Raw genomic sequence first — 11,359 nt, forward strand, 5'->3', positions numbered from 1 at the left:
TCCAATGCAAGGCTCGATCCCAGGACACCAGGATCATGACCCAAGCCAAAACAGATGCTCAACAAGTGAGCCACTCAGGCACCCCAAGAAACCTACTTTAATTAAAACAGATATAAAAAAGTGAAGGACAAAAAAAAAAAAAAATGCCAAGTAAACACTTCAAAAAGAAAGGTAGAAAGGCTATATTAACATCAGACTAATTAGATTTCACAAAAATATTACCAGGAATAGAGACATTTAAAATGATAAATCAATTCACCACCTCTAAAGTGTGTGCCCTACTAACAAAACTTCAAAATACAAAAGTAAAAGCTGACAAAATTAATGAAGACACAGCCAAATCCACAATTATGGTTGGAATGGTTAACGATTTTAACATGCTTCTTTCAGGAATTAGTAAAACAGGTATATAGAAAATTAATAGAGCACATAGAATGTAATACCATCCTGACTATTTGACATTTATAGAATATTCCAGACAACACAGAGCAAAATAATATTTTTTTTCAAGTGCATATAGAACATTAACGAAGATAAAGCTTATGGTAGACCATTAAACAAGTCTCAATAAATTTATTTATTTTTTTTTTTTTTTATTTGACAGACAGAGATCACAAGTAGGCAGAGAGGCAGGCAGAGAGAGGAGGAAGCAGGCTCCCCGCTAAGCAGAGAGCCCGATGCAGGGCTCGATCCCAGGACCCTGGGATCATGACCTGAGCCGAAGGCAGAGGCTTTAACCCACTGAGCCACCCAGGCGCCCCCAAGTCTCAATAAATTTAAAAGGACTGAATTCAGGGGCGACCGGGTGGCTGAGATGGTTAACCCACTGCCTTCGGCTCGGGTCTCCAGGTCCTGGGATCAACTGAGCCCTACGTTGGGCTCCCAGCTCAAGGGAAAGTCTGTTTCTCCCTCTCCCTCTGCCTCTCCCCCTGCTTATACTCTGTCTCTCTTCTGAAAAAAAGGACTGACTTCATATAAATCATATTCCCTGAACAAAGCTGAAGTATATTAAAAATCAGTAACACAATATCCAGAAAATTCTGAGAAATTAAACAACATATTTCTAAATAACCCACAGTTCAAACAAGAAATCACAATGGAAATGACAAAGTATTTGAACTGAATGAAAATTAAGACACCACTAATGTGAGGATTAGAAAAGGCCAAATCAATTATCTAAGCTTCCATATTCAGAAATGAAAAAAAAAGATGAAATTCAAAATAGAAGCAAAGAAATAAAAAAAAGAACCTGAAAATTAGTGAAATAGAAAATGGACAAACTATATAGAAAACCAAAATATCAAAACAAATAATTTGAAAGGATTAGTAAAACTGATAACCCTCTAAACTGTTCAAGAAAAGAAGAGAAAACACAAATTACCACTATCAGGAATGAAAGAAGCAGCATCCCTTCCAATCCCATAAGCATTAAGAGTATAAGAAAATACTATGAACTTTATGTTGTAAGTTCAATAACTTGTGTGACATGGACAAACCCCTTAGCAGACAAACTACCAAACCTTACTCAAGAAATAAAGAACAGGAACAGCCCTTTATCTATTAAAGAAACTAAAGTAGTAAATAAAACCCTCCCACAAAAACTTTAGCTTCACTGGTGAATTCCACCAAACACTTAAGGAAGAAACATATTAATTCCATACAAACCCATTCAGAAAATAAAAGAGAGAACATTTATCATTCCCCCTTTAGAAAGGGGATTACCAGCATTACCCTGTGTGACAGGCTGAACTGTGTCTTCCCCCAAATTCATATGTTGAAATCCTAGCCCTCCAGTACCTCCAATTGTGACTATATTTGGAAACTGGGCCTTAGAGGTAATTAAGGTAAAATGAAATCATATATTGGGCCCTAGTCCTATGACTCGTGTCCTTAGAAGAAGAAATTAGAATATAGAGAACACAAAGATCACAACGTGACCATGTGAGACACATCAAGAAAGTGGTCATCTGTAAGTCAAGGAGAGAGGAACACAAACCTGCCGATACCCTGACCTTGGACTACTAACCTCTCAAACTATAAGAAAACAAATTTCTGTTATTTAAGCTACCCAGTCTGCTCATTACGGTATGGAAAACCTAGCACTAATACACCTGATACCAAAACCAAACCAATATAGTGTGTGTGTGTATATATATATGTGTGTGCGTGTGTGTATGTGGGTATATATATATACCCACATACACACACGCACACACATATATATATACACACACACACTATATACACACATATATATATACACTTACATATATAAATATATATACATACATATATATCGGTATATATGTATGTACACACACATACATATATTTTTTATAAGAAAACCATACACCAGTGTTACTCATGAAAATATAAAACAATCCCTTTAAAAAAATTAATGAATGGGGCATAAAAAAGGAAGTAAAACTGGAAATTGGAAAAAAAGTAAAACTGTCTTGATTCGCAGATGACATGATTGTATTCTCAGAAAACTCCATAGATTTACCAAAAAACCATTAGAACAAGTAAATTCAACAATCACTGGATACAAGGTCAATACAAAATACAAAATACAAAAGTAAAAAATACAAAATACAAAAATACAAGATACAAAATACAAAATACAAAAAGTTTTATTTCTACATATTATCAACAATTAGAAATTGAAATTAAAATAATATTTACATCATCAAAAACATGAAATACTTAGGATTAAGTCTAACAAAATACGTACAAGTTCCAAACACTGAAAAACTACAAAATTATAAAACACTACTAAGAAAAATTAAAGACCTAAATAATAGAAGAAATATACTACTGTCATGGTTCAAAGATTCAGTATCACTAAGATACTCAATCTTCCCAAATTGAGTCATAGAGTCAAAGTAACTCAAATTAAAATCCTAGCATGCTGTTTTGAAGAAACTGGTAAGTTAATTCTAAAATCCATGTGGAAATTCAAAGGACCTAGATAACCAAAATGACTTTGAAATACAGGAACAAAGTTACACTATCTGGTATCAAGATTTACTAAGATGATACAGTAATCAGGATACTGTGGTATTCGCATAAGGATAAACATACAGATCAAGAGAAAAAGACTCCAGAAAAAACCTTATACACATATGGCGAATTAATTTTTAAGAAAAGTTTCAAGAAAATTCCATGAGCAAAGACAGCCTTTTCAACAAATCAGTGCCACAATCAGTGGTTATCTAGGGAGGAAAGGAAAAATCTTCAACCCTTACCACACACTGTATATAAAAACTAACATGAAATGGTCATTTATCTATCCATGAGAAAACTAAAGAAATATGTAAGAAATCTATAAAAAATACATAAGAATACATAAGAAATTTATATAAATATATATAAGAAATATATAAGAAATATACTAAATATATATTATAATAAATATATAAAAATATGTAAGTATATAAGAAATACATAATAAATAAATATAAATATAATAATAAATATAAGAATATGTGACATCTATAACATATATTATATTATATATTATATTATATATAATAAATAAGAAATACATAAGAAAATCTTTTGACTTCATGCTAGGCAACAAATTCTTGAATAGAACAGAAAAGTCATAAACCATAAAAGGAACAAAGATAGACTAGACTTCAAACTTAAAACACCTGCACTTCAAAAGACACTGTTAAAAAACAAAAAGGTAAGCAACAGACTGAGAGAAAACATCACAATATATAGGACTTGTATCTGGCATATATAAAGAACCCTCATAATTCAAGACAAGAGAAAAATGAGCAAAAGATCGAACACTTTATAAAAGAGATGCACATGAGAAAATAAGCACATGGAAATATGTTCAATGTCATCAGTCATTAAGGCAATCCAAATTATAGTGAAAAACTACTTACACACACAGTAGAATAAAATTTGAGACTTTGAAAAAAATTGAAACACCAAATGTTGGCAAGAATATGGAACTGGAACTCTTCTACATTCCTGATAGAAATGCAAAATGATAGGGCGCCTGAGTGGCTCAGTTGGTTAAGCATCTGCCGTCTGCTCAGGTCATGATCCCAGGGTCCTGGGATGGAGTCCTGCATTGAACTCCCTGCTCAGTGGGGAGTCTTCCTCTGCCCCCTGCTCATGCTCTCTCTCTCTCTCTATCCCCCTCTCTTGCTCTCACTCTTTCAAATAAATATTTTTAAAAAAAGAAATTCCTTATTTAAAAATGAAATGCAAAATGATAATGATACAGCCACTTTTAATAACAGTTTTGTAATGTATTATAAAGTTAAACATATACTTGGCCATACAACCCAGCCAATACATGCCTAAATATTTACCCCAGAGACATGAAGGTATGTTCATATGAATACCTGAATGTATGTTTACAACTTTCTTCACACTGCCAAAAACTAGAAACAGGGGCGCCTGGGTGGCTCAGTGGGTTAAAGCCTCTGCCTTTCGCTCAGGTCATGATCCCAGGGTCCTGGGATCGAGCCCCGCATCGGGCTCTCTGCTTGGCCGGGAGCCTGCTTCCTCCTCTCTCTCTCTCTCTCTCTCTCTGCCTGCCTCTCTGCGTACTTGTGATCTCTGTCTGTCAAATGTATAAATAAAAAAAAAAAATCTAAAAAAAAAAAAAACTAGAAACAAAAAAACTCATGTTATATCCATGTAATGGAATACTACTCATCAATTAAAAGAGAAAAATTAGTGGTATATTCAATATCAAATCTGAAAAGCATTATGCCAAATAAAAATAGACACAAAAGATTACCTACTGAATGACTCTCTTAATAAAAAATCCCAGGAAAGGGATGCTCGGGTGGTTCAGCAGGCTAAGTGCCTTAACTCAGGTTAACTCAGTAGGTTAAGTAGGTTAAGTGCTCAGTAGGTTAAGTGATTTGACTCAGGTCATAATCCTGGGGCCCTAGGATTGAGCCCCACATCAGGCTCCCTGCTCAGCAGGGAGTCTACTTCTCCCTATCCCTATGCCCCTCCCCCACACCCACCCACCCCCACTCATCCACATCCGCCTGTGTTCTCTAATAAATAGATAAAACCTTTTTTTTAAAATCCTAGGAAAAGCAAAATTATAGCACTAGAAAAATCACTGGTTGCCTGGTGCCAAAGTGAGGATAGCAGGGTATAAAGTGTTGGCACAAGTGAACTTTCTAGAGTGATGGGGAAAATGTTCTAGATCTTAATTAGGATGCTGGTTACACAAATGTATTCATTTTTAAAAACTCACTGAATTGAGCTATGCAATTAAAAACAATGACTTCTGGATCACCTGGGTGGCTCAGTCAGTTAAGCACCTGCCTTTGGCTCAGGTAATGATCTTGGGGTCCTGGGACCGAGCCCCAAGTCAGGCTTCCTGCTCATCAGGGAGCCTATTTCTGCCTCTCCCTCTGTCCCCCAACCCCAACCCCCGCTGTTGCTCTCTCTCAAATAAATAAAATCTTCCTCTCTACCTTCATTTCCTCATCCATAAAATGGAAATGATATAAGTATCTGTATCAAACAATTATCATGAAGACTGAAGAGCTAATGTTAAACCATCAGAATAGTGCCTGGCAAATAATAACATCTTATAGTAGAGGATGTATTTTATTAGGAGTATGTATACCAAGCCAATAGGTTAGTACTGCACATTCACTTTGGAGTGAACATGGCATTTATTGAGTTTCAAGTATCTAAAAGAGTCCCAAAAATGGGGCGCCTGGGTGGCTCAGTGGGTTAAGCCGCTGCCTTCAGCTCAGGTCATGATCTCAGGGTCCTGGGATCGAGTCCCGCATCGGGCTCTCTGCTCGGCAGGGAGCCTGTTTCCCTCTCTCTCTCTCTCTGCCTGCCTCTCTATCTACTTGTGATCTCTACCAAATAAATAAATAAAATCTTTAAAAAAAAAAAAAAAAGAGTCCCAAAAATAGTTATCTGTAATTTTCACTCAACCCACTTTGTCTCATTACCTCTACTAAAGCCAAAATGCCCATCCTTGAACTAATACTGCGACCAGAGAATTCTAATACATGACTTGGTCCTAGTATCATGTTTTCCAACTCTGAATTTGGGAAAAGCTCCCACACCAAACCACACAGACTAGGAAGAGAGGAGGATGGACTTCCATAAGTTAATACCAGGATTACAATGAACAAGAAATCAGACCATCTATTACAACCCACCTTCCTCTCTATGTAGAAATAGAGACAAAATCAGTTCATGAAACTTAATTATGAAAAGTGAAAGAGTAATTAACTTATGTATGAAGATATGAAGAGAAAACATGTTACTCTCAATGAAACATTAGTTGAGATGGTAGGAACCTATACACCTAGAACCTGCCACATACATACATGAATAAAGAGGGCAAAGTGAAGAACAAAGATAAAGAGACACTGCGTATAAAAACAAGAATTTAAGAAGCATTTTATTTTGTACAATACAAACCTTAACAGGAAAGAAAAGACTAACTGCACTGTTAAAGCCTTCCTCCCAAGCTACACAAGCTTTGAGAAAAGGGTTGCAGGCTAAAATAATTATTTAAAACAGAAAGAAAACACCAATAACAATATACATATGCAAGGAGAAAAAATGAGCAACAAGGTTTAAGGCTTTAGTTACTTTTATCAGTAACAATTTTTTTTAGGGGCATCTAGCTGGCTGGCACAGTCAGTAGAGCAATGACTCTTGATCTTGGGGTTGTGGATTTGAGCTGCCGTTGGATGTAGAGAATACTTAAAAAAAATTTTTTTAAGTTTTTAAATAAAAAGAATAACAATTTGTAGAATATATCCAAGTAAGTAATGTTGGCTTATTATCAGGAAAGGTTTCTAAAAGGAAAGGGAAGCTACTAATCAATACATTCTTTAATAATGAACTACTACTGCATAGTACCTTCCTCTCAATTTACAGACCAGAATTCAAGTTGATAGTCTTTCATATCCTGCTTCATAATCTTCTCTTTCATTCGCTCTACCTCTTGATTCACCTAAGTCTGCTGACAAGGATGCTGATAATCCATCATCTGATAGCCAGAAAGACCATTTCCCACAGAGTATCTTTTGCCATCATTGTTATCCAAATGATGCATGCATTATAAAGCAAAAGATTCATCAGGTTTCAGCTTTGCAGATTCAAGGAAGTTCTCGCCTGATGTTACTACAATAATAACATAATGAATTCTAAAGTTTATTTCAGTAGTTGAACATTACACTTTAAAAGCTCTTTAAGTTAGAGATAGTCCTATTTAGAAGCTCACTGTGGTTTCAAAAGGCCATCTAAATTTCCACTTACTTTTCTGTCACAAGGAAAATTATATATCATAATTCAGTGACTTTCAATTTTTTTTGATACCCCATACCCCATAATTTTTTTGATACCATGATACCCCATAAGATATACATCGTATGTAAGTATGTAATAACCAAAAGTTCAAAGTTATCTTTATCATGACAAGTTATGCGACATCTCCTATCTTATCTCACTTTTTGGTAGTTTGAAAAACACAGTAGCAACAATGATCCAACAGGTTTCATCTTTAGTGCTAAATGTGGTTAATAGGTAATGGCTTCCTACAATGTTATGCTGAGGATTGTGAGACATGTGAATTCAGAAAAGTAACACTTGCCATGGTACTAAAAGAAACAACAATGCCAGGATATGATACCATAATTACATGACTAAAAGTCTCTCCTCACAGTCAATCCTGAGCTTCTTCAGGACAGTCTATTATTAATAGGATGACACAAGAGAGGCAGTCACATATTTATGAAACAGCAGATCTATCTAATGTAGACCCTACCTCTTCTGTATCAGGTAGGTGATCAGAATTAATCTTCCCATAAGGGGCTATCTACTTGAAAATACTTATTTCCACCTCAGAATAACTGAGACTTGCAGGGACAGAAAAAAGTAATTTCAGGTAGCTGGAAAAGCTAATACAGAGGCAGTAGTAAAGTGCTAGAAGAAAGATGTCATTTTTAGACTCATAGTTTAGTTAAATGAACATGTAAGAAAAATTAGAAAAATCTAACAAAAACTGACTTTGAATTTCAAAGATTTATTCAACCTCAAACTAAATACTACTCTCCCCTGTACTACAGATTTTCCAAATATAAAACACCATTGGAATTATCTGCAACTTAGGGCACCTGGGTGGCTCAGTGGGTTAAAGCCTTTGCCTTCGGCTTGGGTCATGATGCCAGGGTCTCTGCTCCATGGTCCAGGGTCTCTCTGCATCAGGCTCTCTGCTCAGCGGGGAGCCTGCTTCCCCCTCCTCTCTCTCTGCCTGCCTCTCTGCCTACTGATGATCTCTGTCTGTCAAACAAATAAATAAAATCTTTAAATATATATATATAAAAGAATTATCTGCAACTTGATAATACTTTGTATGAAACAAATAGTTAAGTGAAAACCATAAATCCCTGTAATGTTCATCAATTCAGCAATTAAATAAAAACTTACTTTCAAACATGACATAAGTCAAGAGAGGCCAATGTGTGTTACTGAAAATCAGGCATTTGACTTTAAGTCGACTGTTCTCAAAAAAGGGTAAAAGGACATGTCACTACCACCTGGACAGCTTTTCCAAACTACACTGTCATTCCACCCTCCAATTCTGGTCTCTCCTCTTGATGTGGGCAAGCAAACAGGCACGGGAATGGAAGGGTTAGGGATAAAAACATTTCTCTCATGAGATTATTAAACAGTTGTTTCCCTCCAACCTACCACATTTACAAGCCACTAGGCTAGGAGGGCCTGGCTGGCTCAGTTGGTGGAGCACTCAACTCATGATCTTGGGGTTGTAAAAATCAAGCCTCGCATTGGGTGTAGAGATTACCTAAAAATAAAATCTTTTGGAACACCTGGGTTGCTCAGTCAGTTAAGCATCTGCCCTTGGCTCAGATTATGACCCATGGGGGCTCTCTGCTCAGCAAGGAGTCTGCTTCTCCCTCTCCCTCTGCCCCTCCCCTGCTTCTGCTCTCTGTCAAATGAATAAATAAAATCCTAAAACAAAACAAAACAAAACAAAAGGACCACTAGGCTAAATACATGTGCTTATAAATTTTCTAATTTCATACAAATGAAGCACTAAATTGAGAACTGGGAGATCTGAGTTCTCATTTTCCCCCATATCTGTCCAATCTGAAACAAAGTTACTTCTTTGTGCCTCAGTGGGAATATATTACATCAAAACTGGAAGTTATAAATAACTTCCTTGAATTGCTTTTAAGGATAAAATCTTTAAAATGTGATGAATAAGGAATTATCACCATTATTCAACTTTACCTTCACTTAGGTGTAAAAGCATAGAGTAATCTGTTCACTGTCTGACCCTGAAGCATACAAGACAAGACCAACCACCCAGAGCCAATTAGAAATGAAAAAGATCGGGGAGCCTGGGTGGCTCAGTCGTCAAGCGTCTGCATTCAGCTCAGGTCATGATCCCAGGGTCCTGGGATTGAGCTCCACATCAGGCTCCCTGCTCCTCAGGAAGCTGGCTTCTCCCTCTGCTTATATGCCCTCTCTCGCTGTCTGTCTCTCTCTCTCTCTCTGTCAAATAAATAAAATCTTAAAAAAAAAAAAAAGCTCAGTGGGTTAAGCCGCTGCCTTTGGCTCAGGTCATGATCTCGGGGTCCTGGGATCGAGTCCCGCATGGGGCTCTCTGCTCAGCGGGGAGCCTTCTTCCCCCCCTCTCTCTGCCTGCCTCTCTATCTACTTGTGATCTCTCTCTGCCAAATAAATAAATAAAAATCTATAAAAAAAAAAAAAGAAAGAAAGAAAAGGATTGCTTGGGCCTTGACTAATCCCTATCTTCAACCCCAAAAGCTTGGCCAAAGCAAATCTAGCTTGAGAATTGGGAAAACAGATAAACAGATTCCCATTAATGAATTCTTCTGAATATTCAACCTCACCAGAAAAAGAAATTATGGACTAATGAGATTTTTAGAAAGTGAAACATTCACAATTTTTAACTGAAGACTTTCACTGGGCATTTCCAGGTTAGGAATTGGGACAGTACACTGCAATTGTTAAAAATTAGTCTATGGCCATACCACCCTGAACACACCCGATCTCTTCTGAAATTGTTAAAAATTAGGTGACAGACAAAAATTTTAATAATCTTGGGGCGCCTGGGTGGCTCAGTGGGTTAAGCCGCTGCCTTTGGCTCAGGTCATGATCTCAGGGTCCTGGGATCGAGTCCCGCATCGGGCTCTCTGCTCAGCAGCGAGCCTGCTTCCCTCTCTCTCTCTCTGCCTGCCTCTCTGTCTACTTGTGATTTCTCTCTGTCAAATAAATAAATAAAATCTTAAAAAAAAAAATTAATAATCTTACTACCACCACCACCCCCTCCTCAGAGGGGAAAAAAAATCAGTTTCAGCAGCTTATATGACTCTATGGTTTTCCAATTTCCTACAAAATGGTCAATAGCATTAGCAACTCATATGGTTCCTGGCAGTGTGTGCCATATAAGTATCTGTTGAATGAATGATTGATTCCCTTATTTCTCACATCTTCTACACTATTTCAGTACACCTATATGAATGCTGGCATATTTGTTTTCTTTTAGCCTATTAAAAATTAAAATGCAGGGCGCCTGGGTGGCTCAGTGGGTTAAGCCTCTGTCTTTGGCTCAGGTCATGATCCCAGGGTCCTGGGATTGAGGCCCCCCAGCATCAGGCTCTCTCCACAGCAGGGAGCTTTTCTCCTCCCCATCTACCTGCCTCTCTGCCTGCTTGTGATTTCTCTCTCTCTCTGTCAAATAAATAAATAAAATCTTTTTTATAAATAAATAAAAATTAAAATGCAAATGGTGGCTAAAAAGACAAATTCTAAAAAATCATTTTGTTTCATCAGCTTCCACTTCATCATATGGTACTGTAATGGGTATGAGCACGAACAATTCTTAGACCCACCCATAAGCAAGTTTCAATGAAAAATTAACTAATTGAGTCCAGAATAATTTAAGACCAAAGCAAAAATATGAATGAAGATATTTTTACTGCAAGAATTAGAAACTCCTATAGTGCCAGCTTCTAGCCCTATCTTAATGATGCCAACCCACATCATCTTCAACACTGAAGTAAATCAACTTCCCCTATAATGACAGTGCAGGCCAACTTCCTACTAATATCCTATCAACCATTTCCTCTAAAGGAAAAGCAAAAAAACCCTACCAGTTCTCACTTAGCTAAAAGCAATTCCTTTCTCATAATCCTACCATTTGGATTGGGTTCTGGATACAAAAAGAAAATTAAAAATCCCAAAACACTTTCAGCAAAACAATCAACTCCATATTTCACTTAATATGGATGACCCATCTATGCCAAATACCAGAACTGAATACTACTGTGTATCACTGAAGATG

General features: G+C 36.8%; 1 protein-coding gene across 4 annotated transcripts in view; it reads right to left on the minus strand.

Annotated features, from left to right (window-relative positions):
* The window catches only part of COP1 (COP1 E3 ubiquitin ligase), a 252,902-nt gene that overhangs the window by 240,100 nt on the left and 1,443 nt on the right, over positions 1-11,359 (minus strand). The gene's annotated exons all lie outside the window — the stretch shown is intronic.

This window comes from Meles meles, chromosome 17, assembly GCF_922984935.1.
Source record: "Meles meles chromosome 17, mMelMel3.1 paternal haplotype, whole genome shotgun sequence".
Lineage (NCBI taxonomy): Eukaryota > Metazoa > Chordata > Mammalia > Carnivora > Mustelidae > Meles > Meles meles.